The sequence below is a fragment of the Crocodylus siamensis genome, chromosome 5 (genome assembly GCF_052110815.1).
Source record: "Crocodylus siamensis isolate JL-2025a chromosome 5, ASM5211081v1, whole genome shotgun sequence".
Classification (NCBI taxonomy): Eukaryota; Metazoa; Chordata; order Crocodylia; family Crocodylidae; genus Crocodylus; species Crocodylus siamensis.
This window is the reverse complement of record NC_143399.1, coordinates 193,848,857-193,872,673: the sequence shown is the minus strand read 5'-3', so window position 1 is coordinate 193,872,673 and position 23,817 is coordinate 193,848,857.

Below are 23,817 nucleotides of genomic sequence, written 5' to 3'. Positions count from 1 at the left end.
ATGGGCAGAAAGTGTCTCTCATTTTCCCTTCATAAGCACAGTGCATGTTATATAACCCAAACTAATAAGCCTACACTTGGTTGCTGTAGGAACTGGATAATATTTTCTCCCAAACTTGTTTACTAGCATGATAACTTATTTGGTAGTATCTTATAACAAGACTGATGCGTCCATGCCTCCTTACTGGATAATGAGGTGCTGCAAACAACATTGCCTTAGTGTAATTAGGGATAAAATACAATGTACACCAACTGCTAGCACATGGATTAAAGCGATATTTGCAATTTAGCATGCTTTTCTTCCTTTGTGAATCTTTTTTTTAGTGTACAGCCTAATAACCTGTAATGTACAATTATGATTTTCTTGCCTATAATAAGCATAAATGTCATCCAAGCCAATCACAGCTGCACTGAAACACTAAGGACACAAGAGCACAAACAAGTGGTGATCTATGCTTTCATGATGAATGCAGGCTATGCAAATGGTTTTTATGAATCAATACCTCAGAGTGCCTGGAAAGGTCACAAAGAGAGAATTAGGACTCAATCTTTGTATGAAATCAGAATCACCATCAATGAGGTACAGCATATGCTTTACGAGGCACCAGTTCTACAGAACCAGGCATGGGAGATAGTTCAGGATGAAGGAGCAGGTTCTGGTGATGTCGGGTTACCATTTTTTCCCTTTGTCTCTCTCATCTGTCTGCCTCCACAGTGAGGTGAGTTATGCTCAAAAGAATTAGTGCCCTATTCTACATCACAACACCACGGGGGATAATTCAGTGTTTGAGCCCCCCAGGTTTTGATGCCAATATCACATTTCTTCAGATTCATCTTCAAGGTGTCTTTGAATCTCTTCTTTTGCCCACCTCTAGAGCAGTGATTATTGGTGAGCCAGGGGTATAGGATCTGTTTTTTGGGAGCCAGGTGTCAGGCAGCCTTATGACAATTCCTGTCAACAGCGCTGGTGACCTATAAGCATGGCTTCAATGCTGGTGGTGATTACCTAGAGCCAGAATGCTGGCTTTCAGTCTTCTGGCCTTCCAATTGACATGGAGGAACTTTTAAAGGAAATTACTGGTAGTAATGTCCCAAAGCTGGCAGGTGTTTCTGATATGTTGTCCAAATTTTACACTCATACAAAAGTATAGGAATGACAACAGCCTAGTAGAAAAGAAGGATTATGACATTATCCTGATGTCATAATTATCAACAACACAATTTTAGAGACATTAAGGGCAACACTGGCAGATTTTATCCAGTGTTGAATATCATCATCTATATTTGCCTTTTTGGAAAAGTGGCTAAACAAGGGTAGGGAAAGGCTTGCTGTTCTCCAGGGATTTCCCCCTAATCATAATATATGGACAAGCAGCTGGTTGGTTTGGGGCAGGTTGTTAATGTATCTTGGTTTTTGTGAAGTTGACAGTGAGTCCAGGCATTTCATATGCTTCACAGGAGCAGTTTAGAGTGACCTGGAGCTCTTCATTTGGGTGGGCACACACAATGCAATCATCAGTGTATTGAAGATCAGTAACAGAGGTGTTGGTTTTCTTGGATTTGGAACATAGCCAGTTGATATTAAAGAGATTGCCATCTATGCAATGTTGGATACTGACTCCTGTCATGCCATGGGCAGCCAGGGGTCACTCAGGGTCAGGATAAGCCAGGAGGAGATATGTCTGGGGAACCACATCAGAAATCAAGAAAGCATGAGGTCAGGAGGCTAGCTGAATCAGGAAGTCAGGCCAGACCCAGGTCAGTATCCAGAGGGTCAAGCAGAGTGTGAGGTCAGGAGGCAAGCTGGGTCAGGTATCCGGAGAACCCATCAGTCAGCAGCAGCACAAGCCAAGGATGCAGCAGCCTAGGTACAAGGTTGCACCTTGTTGCCAGAACACTTTCTCTTCCAGGGCAGGGGTTTATATAGGGAAGGGTAAGAGGTTGGCAGGGAGTGGGTGAGTGCCTAGGGTGTGTCCCAGATGGGAGGGTTCTGGCCACCTTGTCCACCCCATTGTTCCACTAGGGAGGTGGCACATGGCAGGTGGTGGAAGTCTATTGGCAATGAAATGTGAAATACCTATGATAAAGGTGGAAAAGAGTGTTGAGGTGTGATGGGCTGGCTGGCAGTGACCTGGCCCAGGGGTTTTGAAAGGGCAAAAGTTGATTGGAGGACTTGGGATTCTCCTTCTGCACCAATCAGGCCCCAGAGACCCGCCTGCACCCCCACCCCTGGTGTCCTGATTGGCCCCTTGGGTCACCTGGAGGGGGATAAAAGGGGCAGCATGGGCTGACTCAGGGAGAGACCAGTGAGGGACAACAAGGAAGGAATTTCACAGAGCTGAGCCAGCAGGGCAAGAGCAGTGCCATGGAAGAGCCTGAAAGAGCAGGACCTTCAGGCAGCAGTGGGACCCTCAGCAGCATGGTGTGTGGCTGGCAGGAGAGGCTCCCCACTGGGCTCCAGGATCCCCTATGAGAGGCTGCAGCCAGCAGAAGATGCTCCCCAGCTCCAGCAAGGATCTGAGCAGTGACCTGAGAGGTTCCCAGCTCTGCTTCCAGCTCCTCCAATCAGAGGCCAGGCAGCTTGATGTGAGGCTGTGCCCTGGGAAGGTCAAGACCCCTAGCAGGCTAGAGCAGTGCCACCGCTGGTGGCTGTGTGGCAGTGTTCCTGCCTACCATGTGGGAGTTCTGGGTTCATGTCCCAGCTGGAGTGACTTGGGGTGAGTAAGATAATAAGAAGCCAAACTTCTTGCAGAGGAAAGGGGTCATTGTGTCTTCTACCACTTTCTCCCCCTCCAGGTACCAAGGCCCTATATTTCCTTGACATTTTGCATTTTGTGCCTTTTTTATATTTCACCAACCTGTGTTATTTGTTCTGCTGTTTGTGTTTTATAGTTTGTTAACCCTGTTTTTTGTCAATGATTGTAAGTGTCTAACCTTTGTTGAATCCTGCCCCCTTGGGGCACTGTATTGTCCACTATACCCTCTGATTTATGCCTGTTATGTTCCCAGTATTAAAAGGTATATGGTTAAGTCCTCATTGGTGGTCTGGCTCTGCTCTATAGGGGGAGGAGAGTCCCTACATTTCCCACAGTGCTTGTGCACCTGCTTTGAGCCCTTCAATTGGAGAGGGGGTACCTCTTGGAGTACTGCCTGGGTTACAGAGGCAATTGCACACTTTTGCTTGACACCAGTCACTGATGGGGGAAAGGGTCCCTGTCTGAGCCATTGTAAAAACTAGTTACTGTCATATCCTAGTGAAGAGATCTAATCATTGTAACAAATTTGGGAGGCATCCAAATCTCATCAGGATTTCCATAGGGCCTATGTGCTGATTGAATCAAAGGTCTTAAACCAAGTCAGTGAAGGCCATGTAAAGATCTCAGTATTGCTCATGGCACTTCCCCTGCAGCTGTCTAGCAACAAAGATCATATCTATTGTACCTTTGAGTGGTCTGAAACCATGTTGGGACTCGGGTAGAACCTCATCAGCAGGGATCCTGGTTTTCTCTGATTTAAAAAAAATCCCTAATTTTCAGTTTAAGAAAAGGTAACTCCAAATTTTTCCATAATTAAAATGAAACGCACCTATATATACATTTCTATATTAGTGGTGTTTCATTTAAGTCATGGAAAAATGTAGATTTGGGGTTACTTTTTTTTAACCAAAAATTAGGGATTTTTTTTTTTTTTAAATCAGAGAAAACCAGGATCCCTGCTCATCAGTGAGGAAAGTGAGTCTATTGCAGAGAATGCAGGTGAGGATCTTCCCAGCTCTGGACAGGAGTGCATTATAACTTCTGAAATCCATGCTCTCTCTTTTCTTGAACATAGTCACAGTTCTGGTCACTGGGAATCTGTTCATGTTTTGATAATACATCATTTTCATAATAATATATAGTTGGTAAGAGAGCTTTTTTTTTTCACCTTGCTTATAAATTTCAGCTGGTATCTGATCAGGACCACATGCTTTGTTGTTGTTCATCTGCTTAATGGCTTTTCAAGGCTTCTTGATAAATGGATGGATTCATTTGGTAGTCTGTAGTGGGGTGTTGTGGAATGGTTTTGATGGTAATATCTTCAACATTAGAATTGTGGTTTAGAAGCCCTTGAACGTGCTTCTTCCACTAGGCATTGATGGAGGAGTTGTCTTTTTAAAGGGTGTTGTTGTATGCTGCGACAACACCTCTGACAGTAACCCTGTGGGGAGGCACATCTCAAACAATATTCAACATGAGTAAGGGTTTAAGGATTAGAGTGAAGAAATGGTGCCAGCAGTGAGAGTGCTAAAGGGGAACTTGGGAGAGCTGGGTTTAATTTCCTGCACTGCCACAATTTCCTGTGTGGTGTTGGGCAAGTCAGTCAGTCTCTCTAGCCCAGATCCACAAAGAAATTTAATTGTTTGACTCCCATGGTATATAGTGACTAATCTCTAGATAGCATGTGGGCTAGAATAAACCCACCCCGCATCATTTGCACATGTAGATGCGCCTACTGAGATGCTTCTAGGCCTGTCTGGATACAGAACTTTTGGCTTAACACCCTTAATGGCTTTGGCAGAACCTTTAATGTCAAAAAAGTGCGATACTTGTAGACTTTAGTCACCACCAGGTAAAGTAAGGTGGCAACTGAGCAGGTGTTTTGAGGGTCATTATTTTGGATTTAAGCATCAAAATGCTTTGTGGATCCAGTCTTTTAGGATGCCATTCCCTGTCTGAAATATGGGAATCATAGCACTTCCCTGGCTATTGAGGAACAAACACAGGAAACTGTGAGATGCTCAGGTATTTTACTAGTAGAAGCCTTATCTTAGAAAGAATCAGGAAATGTCTTTGATTAGATCTATCTGTGTGGGAAAAGATCAGCACTAAGGAAAAAATGGCAAAAATGGAATTGAAGATGAAAGAAACACACTGAAATGTAATTGGATGGGGTGGGGAGAAGGCCCTGAAAAAAATTCATGCCTGGTACCAGACTGGCTTTATTCAAAAAATAACACATTCATCACTTCTCCACTAAAATGCTATTCCTACTTTATCACACAGTATGATGACTGAAACAGAGACTAAAACTAATGTTTATATATGCAAATAGATGTAAAGAATATTTGTATTCATAGATTTGAGGGGCAGGAGAGATTAAAATCCAGCAAAAAAAAATCTTCTCTGATTTCAGTGTCCTACAGATACAAATAAAACAGGTGAAACATTCCTTGTCACTTCAATAGTCATGTTGGCATTTTTCTATTTGGAGACCCCTCACAGTCATGATTTATGACTACATGATTTAAGCTAAAATCAGATTGTCGGGGAAGTTTAGCTTTCTTTTTTCTTCAGCATAATAGGCATTTAAAGCACACGGATCTTTCCATTCAGTTGCAAGCTTCAGCCTCATTCAGTCAAGTTTGTTAGGTTCAAAGCAATCCTGGACATTGTGCTTTAGCTGTCAGAGATAACAGCTGAAATCTGCTTCCGAGCAATGTCTGAATAAATATATATTTTTGGTACAAAATTTAAAAACTAGAGAAACACAAACTCTACTTCAAGTTTGCTGGCTGCTTCCCAATTGTAAATGAAAGGCTGAGTCAGAGGAAAGTCTTTGATAAATGCCTGGAGGACAAAGTGGGTTGGAGTTGTTCTTCCTTACAATGAAGTAGTAGCTCAATAACTTTAAAAATGCAGCTTATTTTAGAGTGGAGCTAAGGTGGAAATTTTTGCAAGAAGTTCCATCAGGGCAGACTCCACTGAAAAAAAAAAAGAGGCTTCCCATGGGGGTGGGAAGCAGCCAGAATGGAGCTCACTGCAGAATTGAGACTTATGTCTATGTTGCTTTCTTCCATCTCTTGGGTTATTCTATGAAGAACCAGCCCCAAAGACTATGATGCAGATGGACAGGTAGACAATCAATTATTCAGGATTCTTTTCCTCTGCTGTAATTCCATTAGAATCATTTCTCTACTGATGAGTGCTGCTTTTGCATGTCAAATAATGCCTTCGTTTATCCCTATACATGAAGTAAGAATGCCTTCAGACATTCTGCATGGCCTGTTATTCATCTTTGGCCCAAAAGCACTTAGAGCTTGGAGGTTACAGTGAAGGTTTTGCTGGGAGCCTCATAACACTTTTGCTAAATGTATACTGCTTTTTATAGTGCTACCTGTGGGTAATTTCAGGAGTTCAGTGTAAGATTGTCGAGGGCCCCAGAGCCGGGAAAGTGTGCCCTTTTAGTTGTCATTTTACTTTATTTGAAAATAAATATTGCTGTAAGATACAGTAGTAACACTGACCAATTTCCACGCTGAGAGCTGGTTTTGGCATTTCACATTGATATTTTAACATTATATACCAGTAATTAAATTGCAGGCTTTTGGATCTCAATCAAATCTACGTTGGGTGCTGTACAAATAAAAGGTTTAATCCCTACTACAACTTCTGGTAAATCCATAATATAAATGTTTAATAGAAACCCATTCCTCTAATGACTTCACTGGTATTTCCAAGGATGGAGAATGCAGAAGGCACCTGGTCACAGATGCTGTACAGAATAGTCTCGCATTTGCAATGAATGGCTAATATTGAACGTTGCAGGTGCACCTAATCTTATTGGAATAACGTTGGGAGTTTTGCCAGTGTAACAGTGATCTTAGCAATGTTCCTTCCAGTCAGTCTAAACTGTGCTGATAAATTTAAAGTAAAAATGTCAGTGAAAGCACCCTAGTAGCTTGGTTTGTTTGTTGAATTCAGCATGTGTGCACTGACAGAGAAATTGTCTGTGTAATACTAGGTTTATGTGGAGGGTTTGGCTGTAATGTGAAGTTGATTGCTTTTCATTTTGAATAATTCATCACTAGAAGGATCAATTTAATTTCTCCCCCACCCTTCCCAGACAGACTGTAATTAACAAAATCTACATTCCTTATGAGATTTACAGCTTTAAATATATAAAACGTATGTTACATATTAGTCTAAAAGACTGGGCTGAATTCCTTTCATATTAATTAGTATTAGATCATATCTGCATGTATTGAAAGCCTCTTTATACTATTGTTGTGTTGAATTCCTTAGAATCCTGTATAATATCTTAATGCAAATTAGTCTTTATTGATCTCTCATAAGAGGGGGCGGCAGGAGGGAGGGAATCTAGACAGGATTTTATTTTAAAAGGGCTGTGGTGGGCCTGCTCTATTGACATTAATGAGCACCTTTTCAGTGAGCTTTGCATGTATGACCTATACCTTTTACTCACTGTCATGTGTTTGAAAATTGAAAACATTTATTGTAATAAACAGTTCTGGGAAGCCCAAAGAAACCACACATGTAGAAGAAAAGAAATAACTAGGAAAGGCTCTCACACATGTGCTTCATAACATGGTTAAGCCCCCGGATAAGGAATACAATTATGATGTCTTCATTTGCTGGGCTCAGTGCAGTGAGAGTGTGTGTTCTTCATCTCGACATACAGGACACTTTTGTGTTCTGGATTTCCTCATCCTTTTGCCATCCTTTTCTAGGCTCATGAAAAGACTTCTCATAACAACCCATTCCGATTAGTTATTGAGGGAAGATAGTACCCTTGGCTTTTATTTTTTTATAAAGGAGTCAGGTAATTCAAAGCAGATGACTTAATAGTCAATGAAATGCCTTGTTAAACAGGGTATGTTACAATGTGCATTTTAATTATTCACAATGTAATACTGCATTTACATATCAATGCCTTCATAGATCTCTGATCATTGGTAACGAATAAAGTTAGCAGAAGATCATATGAAGATAAAACTATAGGAGACATTATCAGAGAGTCTTGAAGATACCATTTTATTCTTCTAATGTAACCTCTCTGTGCTTAGTATATGCACTAAAACACAATATCTGAACCAGAGTACAGAGGTGGTTATCTTTGTTAGTTTGAAAGCAGGCAGAAAATAGGGCAGGGTGTCACCTTAGAAACTAACTGGTTCAGTCTAATTCATCAGCAACTGGATGCTGTCTGGATTGCAGCTGTCACCTATGAAATCTCATGCCTCGCTGAACTAGTTGTTCAAAGGTTACCACCCTACCCAAACTTCTGCCAGTACTGAACCTGCATCAAAGCTGAGTTCAAGGGGTCCATTCAGTGAAAAGGTGCATGTCATTCACTACTGTAACTCCAGAGCTGCAGAAAACTGTATGGGAGAGGCACTTTATAGCTAGAAGAAGGTTTGGCTGGTTTGAAATTTACCTAATCCTCAGCTACCTGCTGGCATCTCTATCGAATTTTACCCCTGAAGAGCAGGACTTGAAAGCACCACCATAAGTAGAGCAAACTTCTGTATCAGATCCTCTTCCAGAGCAGGACCACACATCTGTGGTCAAGTCAGAAGAGTGGGTAAGCAGGTTTGGCACCTTCCTAGGGAAAGATTCAGAGTTAAATTCTGCCCTCTGGTGCAGTTTTACAAGGGGAAAAGAGGGCATTTTTATCACAATTCTGTTTGAGCTTTTAGGGCTTTTGGGCTCAATGATAATGGGTCACATTTTCTCCTGATTGTCCTTCCATTAGATGGGGGGAGACTACTCCCAGCACAGGTGCCAGAGTGTGGCACTCGAAGACCTTTTGTTTGGTGCACATGCCTCTCGGTGGATGGCAGGGAAGGGGGCAGGGCTATATGGCCACAACAAGGATAAGGCCCTTTGTGGCTCCCCCGCCATCTGCCCCTGGCATGCCAACATCTTACAAGTTGAAGTTATGGGTGTTTTTGGCCCTGTGCCCAAAAACGTTGATGACCCCTGCATTAGATTTTAGCAATAATTGCTGTTCCTCTGAACATGGTCTCAGCTTGCAAACTAAAACACTGGCATTAGGTCTGTTTTAGTTACAATCATCAATGTCTATCCCTTGGCCTTCAATTCCCCCCCCTCCACACTCCCCCTAAGCCTTGGCAATAAACTACAAAGGTTTTATTGTAGCTTTATGTGTGCTATGGAGAATAACTCAGTGATCTCTCTTGCCGCAATTATTAGGTAAATTGTGTACAGGCATAAAAAATTGTCCAGCATGTGAAAGGTAAAATGCTTTAAAAACATTTGATGGATGACAGCATGTTTCTGAGTAATTATTGCATAGTTTAGGGGTCATGTATAAGGTCTAACTCTGATTGTCATAAGATTTCATGCAAGAAGTAGAGCACTCTCTAGAAACCAATGCTGTAACAATACTGCTTTTGCTCTCTGGCTTAGCGGTTTGTGCATTGTGTGCTAGGCTAGAAGGTTATGAGTTCAAGGCTGGGAATGTGTTTGACACCCTTTCCCTTGGACTGGGTGTGCTAGACATTTTTTTTGCCTGTACTATTCAACATCTTTATTGATGATCTGGATCTGGGTGTGGAAAGCAGGCTGTCCAGCTTCATTAATGACACAAAGGTGTGGGGAGAAGTGGGCATGCTGGAGGGGAGGGACAGAATCCAGCTCGATCTAGACAGATTACACAGGTGGGCAGATGAGAATAAGATGGAGTTCAACACAGACAGGTGCAAGGTGCTGCATCTAGGGACAAGGAACCAGCAACACACCTACAGGCTGGGAACGCCTTCTTGTCAATATAGTGGCATAAAGGGATCTTGGAGTCATTCTTGACTCCAGGATGAACATGAGCTGCCAATGTGAGGAAGCAGTCAGTAAGGCTAACTGCACCTTGTGCATCCACAGATGCATCTCAAGCAGGTCCAGGGAGATGATCCTCCCCCTCTATGCAGCATTGGTCAGGCTGCAGTTGGAGTACTGCATCCAGTTCTAGGCACCGCACTTCAGGAGGGATGTGGACAACGTGGAGAGGGTGCAGAGGGCCATCTGCATGGTCAGTGGGCAGTAGGCCAGGCCCTACGAAGAAAGGCTGAAGGCCCTGAATTTATTCAGCCTCCACAAAAAAAGTCTGAGAGGGGATCTGGTGGCCATTTACAAACTCACCAGGGGGGACCAGTGGGAATTGAGGGAGGCTCTGTTCCTCTGGGCGCCACCTGGGATAACAAGGAATAACAGCCACAAATTGATTGAGAGCAGGTTCAGGCTTGATATCAGGAGACATTAGTTTACAGTTAGGGCTGCCAGGCTCTGGAATGGGCTCCCAAGGGAGGTGGTGCTCTCCCCTACCCTGGGGGTCTTCAAGAGGAGGTTGGACAGCTATCTGGCTGGGGTATTATGATCCCAGCACTCATTCCTGCCCAGGGCAGGGCATCGGACTTGATGATCTGTTCGGGCTCCTAATGACCCTTGAAACTATCATATGGACTTCCTGAGAGCAGATCAGCAACAGTGTGTGGATGGGAACTCTTATCTTCTGGGTCCTGATTTGGAGTCTTAATCATGCTGCCTCATGCCTGGGAAGTGAAAATAGCCTAAAACTGGAAAAGCATTGAGAATTGCCAACTCTCATAAATTCCTCCCATATGGTGGGATTTTCACTGGGGCTGGCTTGCAATCACAGAAGAAGCTCCACCCCAAACCCAAATTTTAGCCCTGCCTGGGGAAGGGGACCCTCTGATTGGTTGCCTGAACACCCTGCTTGCCTTAAAGCAACCAATCAGAGGGCTGTTCGGGAAGCAGGCTCTATTCTGACCTCAGCATCTCTGACAGAGGGGGAGGAGGACAGCAAAGAGCTGCTGGATCCTTCAGCTCTTTTGCCATGTTGAATGGGCTGAAAATGTTCAATCCCCTGCCACAGTCATAAGGGGACCTCACATAACTGCTCTAAAGACATAGCCAGAGCTACTTTTAAATAGTCTTCTCAAAGGTCCAAGATAATTTTTCAATTTAAATACGTTAATTTTTAAAAATTGGCAAGTTTCATGAGGCTTATGATCCTAGAAAACTTAGTTGTATGTGTGTGAGAGTAGGGGGTAAAGAAACAAGGCTCCATCAGACAGGACTAGTGGAGCCTGAAGATGGAAATCTGAGATCCATGTTAGTAAAGATGGGATATAAATTGTGGCAAATTGTAAAGCAGAAGCACCTTCTGGTGGTTAGGTGGTGGTAACTGTTTTGTTTCCAGCTGCTAAATTACTTGAACAGGCAGCTAAAAATACATTAAAGCCAAGATTTTCAAAAGCAAGTATTGATTTTTGGGAGCCCAACTTGAGGCTTTTTAAGAGTTTGATTCTTCAGTGGGTGTGCGCTCACTGTGAGCACTCTCTGAAGGTCATGCCCCAAAGGTGTCTGAGGCTGGTCACCCAGTAATTAGCAAGAGCTCTGGTCAGCTTTTGATAATATTGGCTCTTGCTATTGCTTCCTTGTACAAGCAAATACTCAAGATATTATGCCCATCAAGTGGAACAGAAAAAAGTGCTTTTTGAGAGAGAACTGGATTTTCACCAAAACCATTTTTGTGTGCAAGTGTGTGCTTTGTGGAAAGTATTCATATCAACAATAATTATTTTGGTTGAAAAAAAAAATGAAATGGTTTAATTTGGAAATATTGGGGTGGTGTCTCATGTCTCCTTCTGCTATTGCGGCCAGGCTCCCTGGAAGGATTGCAGATGCCATAATGCACAAAGGCCAGGTACTCCCATGATTCATTGCTTCCCCTCTCCAAGAGGAGAGACTGGTGCATTGTGGGTGATTTATTCCAACCAGGCAGCCCATGTTAAAAGGATATTTAGAGCACCTGGACTACAGCTTCCCTGAGGTGTTGCAAGAGCACTTCCAAATATCTCTATTTTTAGTTTAGAAACACATTTTTAATTGCTGAAAAAAACTGCATTTTACTGTGGAAACTTCAGATGAAAATGATTATTTTTGTTTGTCACAGGTTTCCCCTGGGTAGGAAAACACTTTTTCAACCCGCTAACACCCTCTGGCTAATGAAAATCTTCTGGCTGAACAAGTTTTTATTCCTTTTATGAATTCTGTGCCTGACCTGAAGGATGTGAAAAACGGGTGGGAGTTTCAAAAATCCCAAAGCGATAAGCAGCACAGATCTTCCTGATTTTCAGTAGCGCTTGTGCTGTGAAATTGTCTAGACACTTTTTAAAATCCCATCTAAAATATTGCGGATCACGGTGGGCAGCAGGAGTATGATCTCCCTGCCTCAACAGTATCGCTGCATAAACCCTCCTCTTCTGACATCTGCACATGCGGCACTTGCTTCTCAGCTGATATAAAGAGTCCCTGCATTGATCTCCATCAGCTGAGAATCTGACTTATGTTTTTTAAACTGCATGCTTCTTCTGAAGAGGTGGGATATGAGTAAAATTACTTGTCGTGGCTTGTGTAAGTTAAAAGGCAATTAGCGTGGTCTTAATCTAGCCTCGGGATTTTTGAAGGAAGCATGTAGTGCATGACTTTGTTGATGCTTATATTCTTTATAAATTATGCAATATTATTGTAACAATGTGATTTAATACCCCTTCTGCACATACTTTCAGCCAGAAGTAATGTGGAGATGTGTCTTTGAAAGGCCATTAAGTATAAATAAATTAGAGGGAGAGCTGGAATTGCACCGAATGGAATCCTTCCTCAGTAAGGAGATCTTGTAGGCTAAAAGGCAAGAGTACCAATTCCTATAGTATCTTGTCAAAAGTGTTGTATGAGTGTTATAAGTTATAAGAGGGCAGCTCTAATAAGTGACTCCTGTGGCTACAACTTAGATGCTGCAATGATGAATGTCTAGTTGTTTGACCTTCAGCATGAAATCCGTAAGGCAGGGCCAGGAGTCTAGGTTCCCTGTAGGTGGCCTGCAAAGTTAGGTACCTCAAAACAGGACCCCAAACAGCTGATCAGAGAGCCTCCCCAGAGCTGCCATATAGGCACAAGGTATGTCTGAAGCTCAAGGTCCTCTATACATTTGGGCTCTGCAGCCAGGAACTCTCCCCTAACAATAAGCATTATAGCAACTCTGTCCAAAAACTGAGCCTGGCTCAGGTTTTGCTTTGGGAACATGGCCCAGGGAGGAGGTAGTGTTGATTTAGTTTTTTTAATGAAATAAGGGTTCTCACCCTGGTAGTGTGGTTTCAGTTCAATTCCCTCCTCAGCGCGAGATGGTTTAAACCTCTTCTTCCGTTACTCCTGTTCTCATCCCTCTGACACAGTAGCCCAATCTGTCACTGAGTGACCTACAGAAACAGGGGAGCAAACCTGAAAATTCCCTCTCTAGGTGAGTGCCCTGATCACTAGGCCAGAGTCTTGCTCCCAGTCTCTGTCCCAATTAAGCTGGCGTACTTTGCTGCACAGCTACAGCAGGATTGGCCTGTCCTAGGATGTGGAGATGTGAGTTTGAAGTGCCTCAAACTAAGGAGAGTTTTGAATAAGGATTTCCTGCTTTCTGAATAAGTGCCTTAACTGCTGGGCTGTTATGGTACCACCAGAAGCATAGCAAAGCACCAACTCCTCTTCCTTGAGCTATTATTTACAAGAAGGTGTCTGTAACTGTATGCTGGGAGGAACCTGATCTTGCTGCTGTGTATGAAGTCTGCTCTCATCACCCTAGTGATTTGGGCCCCTAAGGTCCTTAGGTGGAGGATGCTGTTTCTGGATCCTGCTCAGGCATAGGTAGGAGATAAAAGGATTCTGGGCATATCCAGGGATGTAAATCTAAGTGTCTTAAGTCAAAATATAAGATCCTGGTGAATTTAGGCATCTACAGGGTCAGATTGACAGCTGAATAGGGTTTTTTTTTTTCAGATTTCAGTTTTTGACGTGGGTGTCTCAATTGCACCTAAATCCTCTTGAATCTAGTCCAGGGTCCCTTGCTGTGAGGATCTCAGAGACCCATTCCCACAAGCTGCTCTGCTGATCCTTATTCTTGTAGGGAGCTCCAGTGATGTTAATGGATAGTTTCATAGTTTCTAGGGTCGGAAGGGACCTGAGCAGATCATCTAGTCTGACCCCTTGCCATGGCAGAAAAGAACACTGGGGTCAAACGACCCCAGCAAGATGTGCATCTAACCTCCTCTTAAAAACCCCCAGGGTAGGAGCCTGCACCACTTCTCTTGGAAGTTGGTTCCAGATCCTAGCCGCCCTGACCGTGAAGTAGCGCCTCCTGATATCTAACATAACCTACCCTCTGCCAGCTTGTGACCGTTGTTCCTGGTCACTCCTAGCGGTGCTCGGGGGAACAGGGACTCCCCCAATGCCTGCTGATCCCCCCTGACTAGTTTATAACAGGCCACAAGATCCCCCCTCAGCCTTCTCTTTTGGAGGCTGAACAGGTTCAGGTCCCGTAGCCTCTCCTCATAGGGCCTGCCCTGTTGTCCCCTGATCATACGAGTGGCCTCCTCTGGACCCTCTCCATGTTGTCCACGTCCCTCTTGAAGTGTGGCGCCCAGAACTGGACGCAATACTTCAGCTGTGGCCTGACCAGTGCCGCATAGAGTAGGAGTCACCTCCTTGGACCTGATCGAGATGCATCTGTGGATGCATGCCAAGGTGCAGTTGGCCTTCCTAACTGCCTCCCCACACTGCCGGCCCATGTTCACCTTGGAGTTGATGACCCCAAGATCCTCTTCCGCCTCCGTGCTGACAAGAGGGGAGTTCCCCAGCCTGTAGGGAGGAGGCTCTTCTCAACCAGGCTGGCTGACCTGCTCCACCGGGCTTTAAACTAAGCCCGCTGGGGGATGGGGGGACTACTGCCCCTGCTGGCCCGCTGAACGGCCCGTGCAAAGCCAGCGGACCAAGGCACTTAAGGGACCCCACCCCTGCCCCAGCCCTGGCACAATCTGTGGGCAAGGCAAGAGGCCCCAAGGGCACACTTGCCTGCATGTACACTAATGCCAGGAGCCTGGGCAACAAGCAGGACGAGCTCGTCCTCCTGCTCAGTGCAAAGAAATATGATGTCATTGGGATAACGGAGACCTGGTGGGACTCCACCCATGACTGGACCACGGGGATACAGGGCTATACCCTATACAGGAGGGATCGTGTTGGCAAAAGGGGCGGGGGTGTAGCTCTCTATGTGAAGGAAAGCTACATGTCCCTGCAAGCTGATGTTGGCAACCGGCATGGACAGCTAGAGACCCTCTGGGTAAAAAGTCGTGGGGAATTCAGCACAGGGGACACAACGGTGGGAGTCTACTACAGACCTCCCACTCAAAGTCCCGAGCTTGACCAGGAGTTCGCCCGGGAACTGACTGAGGCCGCTTGCTTCAGGACCTTGGTTGTCATGGGTGACTTCAATTACCTGGACATCTCATGGGAAGATCACTCAGCAAAATCTGAGCGGGCGCAAAGCTTTCTCTCATGCATGGATGACCTCTACCTGACTCAAGAAGTCTATGGGCCAACGAGAGGCAAAGCGCTGCTTGACCTGGTACTGGCTATGGGGGACGACCTAATCGGCGACCTAGTGATCGATGGGAAGTTGGGTGACAGCGACCACGAGCTGATCACCTTCACCATCCACCGTAAAGCTGGCAAGTCAGTCAGCAACACAGAAGTCTTTGACTTCAGAAAAGCCAACTTTGACAACCTCAAGAGGCTAGTCGGTCAGGGAGATGGGAGTTCAAGAAGAGTGGTTGCTTCTCAAGGAAGCGATCCTCAATGCACAAGCTAAATCTATTCCAACACGGAGGAAAGGCAGCAAGAAGGCACAGCAGCCCCCCTGGCTCTCCAGAGACCTAGCAGACCTACTGTGGCTAAAAAGGAAAGCCTACAAAGGATGGAGGATGGGATTCACCTCCAAGGAGGATTACTCCGCGCTGGTCCGGTCCTGCAGGGACAAAACCAGGAAAGCCAAGGCTGCAACTGAACTCCAACTAGCTTCAGGCATCAAGGACAATAAAAAGTCCTTTTTCAGATATGTGGGGAGCCGGAGGAAAAGCAAGGGCAATGTTGGACCCCTGCTAAACCAGATGGGGCAACTGACAACTGACGCCCAGGAAAAAGCCAACCTATTAAATAGGTACTTTGCGTCAGTCTTTCATTAGTCACACGGGATGCCCATGCCTGCTATGGGACAGGGAAATCTGGGTGAGGGGGATCCCCTACCCTCCATCAATGCTGACCTCGTGAAGGAACACCTTGAGAAGCTGGATACCTTCAAGTCAGCCGGCCCTGACAATCTGCACCCCAGGGTACTCAAGGAGCTGGCGAGCGTCATAGCCCGGCCCCTGGCACGGATCTTTGAAAACTCCTGGCGCTCTGGTGTAGTGCCCGAAGACTGGAAGAAGGCCAATGTGGTGCCGATCTTCAAGAAAGGGAGGAGAGTGGATCTGGCTAACTACAGGCCCATTAGCCTGACTTCTATCCTGGGGAAGATCTTAGAAAAGTTTATTAAGGCGGCCATCCTTGAGGGACTGGCCCAGGCTAACATTCTAAGGGACAGCCAGCACGGGTTTGTTGCGGGTAGGTCTTGTTTGACCAATCTCATTTCCTTCTATGACCAGGTGACCTATCACCTGGACAAGGGAGAAGAGATTGATGTCATATATCTTGACTTCAAAAAAGCTTTTGATCTGGTATCCCACGATCACCTCTTGGCCAAACTGCCCAGTTGTGGCCTTGGCTCCACCACGATCCGCTGGCTGGGAAATTGGCTTCGTGGTTGGACCCAGAGGGTTGTGATTGATGGCAGTCACTCATCATGGTGCCCTGTGACCAGTGGGGTCCCTCAAGGCTCTGTCCTGGGACCCATCCTGTTCAACATCTTCATTAACGATGTGGACATTGGAGTCAGGAGTGGACTGGCCAAGTTCGCCGATGACACCAAACTTTGGGGCAAAGCATCCACGCCAGAAGATAGGCGGGTGATCCAGGCTGACCTGGACAAGCTCAGCAAATGGGCAAACGAGAACCTCATGGTGTTTAACACCGAAAAATGCAAGGTTCTCCACCTCGGGAGGAAAAACCTGCAGCACCCTTATAGGCTCGGCAGTGCTACGTTGGTTAGCACTACAGAAGAAAGAGACTTGGGGGTCATCATTGACCATAAGATGAACATGAGCCTGCAATGCAATGCTGCGGCTAGTAAAGCGACCAAAATGCTGGCGTGCATCCATAGATGCTTCTCGAGCAAATCCCGGGACGTCATTCTCCCCTTGTACTCGGCCTTGGTGAGGCCGCAGCTGGAGTACTGCATCCAGTTTTGGGCTCCACAATTCAAAAAGGATGTGGAGAAGCTTGAGAGAGTCCAGAGGAGAGCCACGCGCATGATCAGAGGTCAGGAAAACAGATCTTACGATGACAGGCTGAGAGCCACGGGACTCTTTAGCCTGGAAAAGCGCAGGCTCAGGGGTGATCTGATGGCCACCTATAAGTTTATCAGGGGTGAACACCAGGATCTGGGGGAACGTCTGTTCACCAGAGCGCCCCAAGGGATGACGAGGTTGAACGGTCACAAACTCCTGCAAGACCGTTTCAGGCTGGACATAAGGAAGAATTTCTTTACTGTCCGAGCCCCCAAGGTCTGGAACAGTCTGCCAACGGAGGTGGTTCAAGCACCTACATTGAACACCTTCAAGAGTAAATTGGATGCTTATCTTGCTGGGATCCTATGACCCCAGCTGACTTCCTGCCCTTTGTGCAGGGGGCTGGACTCGATGATCTCCCGAGGTCCCTTCCAGCCCTAATGTCTATGAAATCTATGAAATCTGTAGGTATGGTGCTGGTTGTTCCTCCCGAGGTGCATCACCTTGCACTTGTCTGTGTTGAAACCCATCCTATTCTCATCTGCCCACCCTTGTAACCTGTCTAGGTCTGATTGTAGCCTGTTGCATCCTTCCAGTGTGCCCACGTCCCCCCACATCTTAGTGTCATCAGCAAATTTGAGCAGGGTGCTTTTTACCCCCTTGTCCAAATCACTGATGAAGATGTTGAACAGCGCGGGCCCGAGGACTGAGCCCTGGGGGACCCCACTGCTCACGTCCTTCCAAGTTGAGAAGGACCGATCCATTACCACCCTCTGGGTGCGGCCCTCCAGCCAGTTGGCGACCCATGTGACTGTGTGGGTGTCTACACCACAGCCCCCCAGATATATGGATGTACAGGTTGGTTCATATTTGACAACTTAATATGACAATTACCTAGATCTTGAAGTGCTTTTCAAAAATCCAGTATCATTTATCTTCAGATCGGGAGGCTGAGGCCCAGTGAAGTGAAATGACTTTCCCATGGTTACCCAGCAAGCCAGATACTGCACCATAATTCAAACCCAGCATTGCTAGAGCCTGGTTTAGTGCTCTATCTCTACTGCCCTGCTGTCTTCCAGCTTCAATAGCTGGTAAGCCAACAGGGGAGTGAATAAGCACCATTGTCTGCAAGCATCTTACAGTTTGTCTGTGGGGTTTTTTTTGGCTTAGGGTTGTTTTTTAATCTCTCTCCCCGCCTTGCGGTTTCCAGTCCAGCCTAACGTTAATAGGCCTTGAGAAGAAATGAGTTTGACAGGGGAGGCAGGTCACACTTGACTGGCAGGGGTCTGCAGGTAGAAAGCATTGCCTGGAGATTACAATATTGAACACATCCAGAGCAGTGCGTGGGCTTTCTCCATTCTTTTGGTCACGTACAGCTTCTTGCAGAAGATCAGCAAAAGGCATGTGTCTGCTGCAGAATGCAGCGGAGCAAAACAATTCCCCAGCTTGTTTCAAATGAGCTTGCTCAGGTCCTGATAACAAACTAGCTACTGCAGCTTGGAGCTCATGGTGGGCTACAAAATCTACGTGAGAAGCAGAGTAAATTAGCCTTGTTTAGCCCCAAGCTGCCATGGTCAGACTGCTCTTGGTCTGAGCTACACGGTTTAAAAGAATTGGGTATTATTTCTACATTATGTTACAGTCTATGTAGTAGGCATACCCTGGCATACTTTTCCAAACATAAGTGCCTGTTTTGGGTGAAGGGCCTGGAGTTGTCCATGGGTGGATCTAGGATTTTGAAAAGGAGGACACAGATAGTGTGCTGCATCATCATATACAACACAACACACATTTTTCTCAAAAAAAATAAACTGGAAGCTTTCCTAATAGGTTAGAGGCCTAGAGTTATATTATTCAGTTCAAGATTGTACAAAAGCAAATAGAACTTAAGTTAATGCACGTTCCACTAATATAATAGATTACATATTAAAACATGACAAACTAGGCAAAAATAATCCATAGAGCTTGTTTCTTTAGTCCTGTTGCCATTAGAATGAATTTTATATTTCCTTCATGTTTACGCAACACGATCTAGCCTTCTTGAGTATCTTGATGGTGCATCCAATGCTTCACTCAGGTGAGCTGAGGTTCACCTGAATTAATGTTTCCACACCTGAATTAATGGTTTTAGCTAGAATTAAAAACAGTCTGCAGAGCTGTGAACCAGGAGCTACTTTAAGAGGAATTCCATCACTGCTGCCTGAATAAAAATGCTAGTCAGGAAGTTTGTTTTAAACTTTGGCCAGACCAAGAATCAAGGGGGTTGGGGGAGGTGGCTGCACCTCTGGATCTGTCCTGGAGTTGTCCATGTCCCTACAGGTAAAGCCTGAAGCTAACAGCAGAACTCTGGTGATGGATTATATGAGAACATCACACAGCCTCTTTCTGTACTGGCTTCACTGCTGTTAGCAGCAACAGAAGTCCTGTTTGCATATTACTGCACTGTCCCCTAACTTGGCTGACATCAAGTCTTGCTGAGGATGGGGTTGCTTCAGGTCACCAGTATACTGACCAATCTACCTTCTTATTCCCAGCAGCGTAAATGAGACCATAGGACACTTTGGAAAAAATGCTTATGCTGCCAGCGCAAAATAATAAGCAGTCCCTTTGCCTCTGGGACCCCAAAACTAGCCAGTCTTTCATTTATCTCTGCTGGCCATGACTACTAAATGATAGTATGACCCTCATCTATGCATGCATCATGAGGACAATTGTAGCAATCAAGCTTGCTCATGCCAGGCCACCCACAATAGCTATGTCCACTTCAGTGGATGCAAAAAAAGCTCAGCCAGGCTCCTGGTTATGACTAAACCATCTAATTATAGAAACCCCATGCTGCGCATATTACATTTGTTCCGAATCCATCAACACATTGATTTTTTGGAACCGTGTTCTTTACCACATTATGATCTTGGTTTTCAAAAACTCCTTCTCTCCTGGGCTCCCTTCATGCCTCTAGTTTCTTCATGTGAAACCTGATGTTCTTTCTCCAAGTCCTTCCTGTTTCCCTTGCAGTCAGGTATTTGCCTACAAGTCATTGCTTAGGTAGCAAATTTGAGTGGGAGCAGTGAGGACCTTGGTAGTCATCATGACATCTGCTGTATGCCACTTCCATGTGGATTACACGTGTCCCCATTGCAGGGTAAAATGGGGTAAGCAAGCAGTACCATCCTGAATAGATAGTGAATGTCTACAATAAATGCAGAGTACTGAAGAATTGGAGCTACTCTGTTTTTCTTTTTGATTTTTAATAGGGACAAGTTGAAAATTCCAGGGCACAAGCAGTGCATGACTCGCATTTGATTTTTGGATTATATTGAAAACCTGCAAAACTGGGAATTTCACAGAGCAGCAATGCAGCACCCTTAGGCAGTATGGATCTGTATGAATACATGCTCCTGCAGGAAACACAAAAACACTAACAAGTCATTTTAAGGGACTGTCCTAATTTGTGAAGTTGTAATGAAGCACGAAGCCAGGCTACTTTCAGAGTTGCCAGTTCTTGAAGTTTTATGTTAACCTTTGCGGCACAGGCTGTTTCTTTAAAAACAACTCAACACTGGATGAATGCCTGAGGATGTAGTTTTTCTTTTCTTCGATGTTTTTACCCCTTTGTGGCTATAGAAGAAAGGTGGAACATTTTAAGACTAAATACTCAAGGCAAGTGAAAGGATCCCAACACACGTTATTTTTTAAATTAATATGATTTTACAGCCAATGTTGTGATTAGGGGTATTTGATTTTGCTGATATGTGATTTTGCTTTGAATACTTAGAGTTGGCAATAATGATTTTGCATACTTCTGAGTTTCACTATAAGGATTTTGCATAGCTCCAATCCTACTCCAAACAAAGAATTGCTCTTTCACAAAATGCTCCTAAAGTATGAGTAAGACTCTCCTTTTTAATACCATTCTCAGCTGAGCTTATGTATAATCCTTTTCAAGTGTAAAAATGCCCATGGATGTTTATAGGCTGCTGCTTATGATAGTGTACTGGTGTTCTTTTACAGTCCTTTGAACAGGCTTTATATGTTAATCCATAAATTGCTTGCTTTTGTCATACACATCTGAATATTTATAGTCAAGAGTGTGCCATTTATGATATTTGTTCATTCTTTTATATTTTCTGTAGCAGAGTGGGGCATACAATATGATTTTTCTTTATAGAACAACCTACTATAATGACTTGTTTGTGTTCATCCTGAGATGAGAGCTGAATTATGCTAAGAACTGCATGCAGACAAAGAAAGAAACAATCCTGCTTCATCTAACTAGATTGGACAGTTGAGACCTGGGAGAATGAAGTAATCTTATCCTCATTTTGCAAATGAGGAACTGAAGTATAAAAAAGTGGTCTTGTCCCAGATCATATAAAAAGACTGAGGCAGGGCTCTGTATCTCCCAAGTCCCAGCCCAGTGCATTAGAAACAGGTTCTTCCTTTCCTTCTCAGGAGTTGATGAATATCAAATGAAACAGTTACTCAGTATAATAAAGGTAACTTATTTAAATCTTTGTCAAAAGCAGTGCACTTCTCTTGGGCTAATTGGGCACACATTAGGCTAATTGGGGCTGCTGTTTGCTTGCTTGCATTATAGCTCTGTGGCCTAATGCCATTCCTTCTGAAATAACTTTTCTTAAGGGACAGGTGAAACCCAAGACAAAAGTCTCCACAGGTCACACAGAGATCTCAGCTGAACTAGACTGTGTGCTGGTAACTAAAGACACCTACACACGTGCTCCAATGCATTTGGATTAGAACACAAGGGAGCAAAATCGAATCTCCTGGAGCGTTTTAATCAGAACGCTACAGCATGCGGCGGTGTCTCGTATTCAGCATCCCCGCATTTCAGAATGGTGGTGGGGGACCACCACTTAGTTAAAGTGCCCCCACCGTGATTTTGAAATGTGGGATGCTGAATACACAAGAGCAGCTCTAATTTAAATACCTCCCCACCCCGGAGCACATGTAAAAAAAACCCCTAAGAATGCAGGAAGCATGGGTCCTGCTGCCTGCTAGTTGTTCCTGTAAGGCACAACACAAAAAAGTCAGCGCTATAGCCCTGTGCCGCATATCACTTGATGCACCATCTAGGCTGGTTGCAGAGCAGAAGGCGGTACAGTCGATGTGCTTCCTTATATCCTGACTTACATGCTTTCAACAAGGAAGTAAAGCCTCCCTCAGGGGGCACGTGTACACATGCCATCAATGTGCAGCAGTAAACTGCGGAGTGTCTTGCTTGGCAGTTTATTGCTCCCAGGCGCACCATTTTACACAAGCACCTGGATCGCAGCACACTGAGCAGGGTCAGGGCAGCTCCTGCTGTCAGGAGATCTCTGGGATCAGTCTGCCAGCCTGGGGCTGCTCTGACTGGACTCAACGTGCTGCGCAGGGCATGAGGAAGCTTCAGTGTAGGACTAGTCGGTAGGTAACTCCTGCAGCGAAGCACCCTCATGCCCCAGCTAGCCAGGTCAGCATCTACACATGTGCTGCTTGCTGTGCACAAAAAAACTCCGCAACACAGTACTACTTGTATTTACACAAGTACTACTGTGCTGCAGAGTTTATTAATTTTGTGCTTTCTAATAGGGGAACACATGTAGATGCTGAGGCATTTATCATGCAGTTATTAGTCAATTGCACAGTAAACATCTCATGTAGATGTGCCCAAGAACTCATTCCATGCCAGAAATGTCTTAAAGACACTATCTAACACTTTATCTTTTGTGGTGCCTGCAGTATCCACCAGTTCATGAGTTGAAATACAAAAGCCCTAGCAGAATGAGGAAAAATCCAACAAGTATTTATTTTGTGTAATAAGGGGATGTGGTGGAAGTGAATGAAAGAGACTTGACAGACAGAACAGTGCTTTTAACACTTTTCAACACTTACAGGTGGCAAGGGATCAAAACTTCAAACCTTTTTTCTGTGCTGTACAGTGGTCAACACATTTTGCCAGACCTTGTAAAATTTCTCTTGACACTTTTAAAAGCGTAGAACAAATAGGGCTGAAAGAGGCCTCATGTGGTCATGTGCTCAAGGCAGATCATCCCTGTCTAAATTTCACAGGCAAAAGTTTGTCCACTCTGCACTTACAACTCCGATTCTGGAGATTCCTTAGTCTTGAGGTAATCTGCTCCAGTGCTTAACCAGCTAGAGTTGGAAAGTGCCTCCTAATATCTAACCTAAATCTCTTTTGTTGCCATTCAAGGCTATTGCAACTTGTCCTTTCCCCTGTGGACACACAGAACAATTGATTGACAGCCTCTCTATATCTTCAAATACAAAAGAAAATCATCAAATCCCTCCTCAGTTCTCCCTTTTCTATGCTAAATGATCCCAGTTTTTCCAGGCTTCCTACATGTCATGCTTTCTAGACAGCTAATCATTTTTGCTGCTCTTTGGATTCTCACAAATTCATCTATAATCTTTCTTGAAGTTTGGTTTCCAAAATGGGACAGAGACTTCCAGATGTCACCAATGCTAAATAGAGTACTGTTGCTTGCATATGAAGCTCTTCTTAGTATATCCAACTACGTTATTACCTTTTTTTTTCCTTTGCAAAATATTACCTTGGTTTAGACATCGAGTTTGGGATCTGCTGTCACCCTCATATCAGTGGTCACCAACCTTTTTAAGTAGGAGATCACCTTTATGACATTTAAAAGCAATGCAATATCTACTGTGTGCCATTGCTACCACCCTCCTCCCCACCCCTCAATCCAGCAAGTTAGT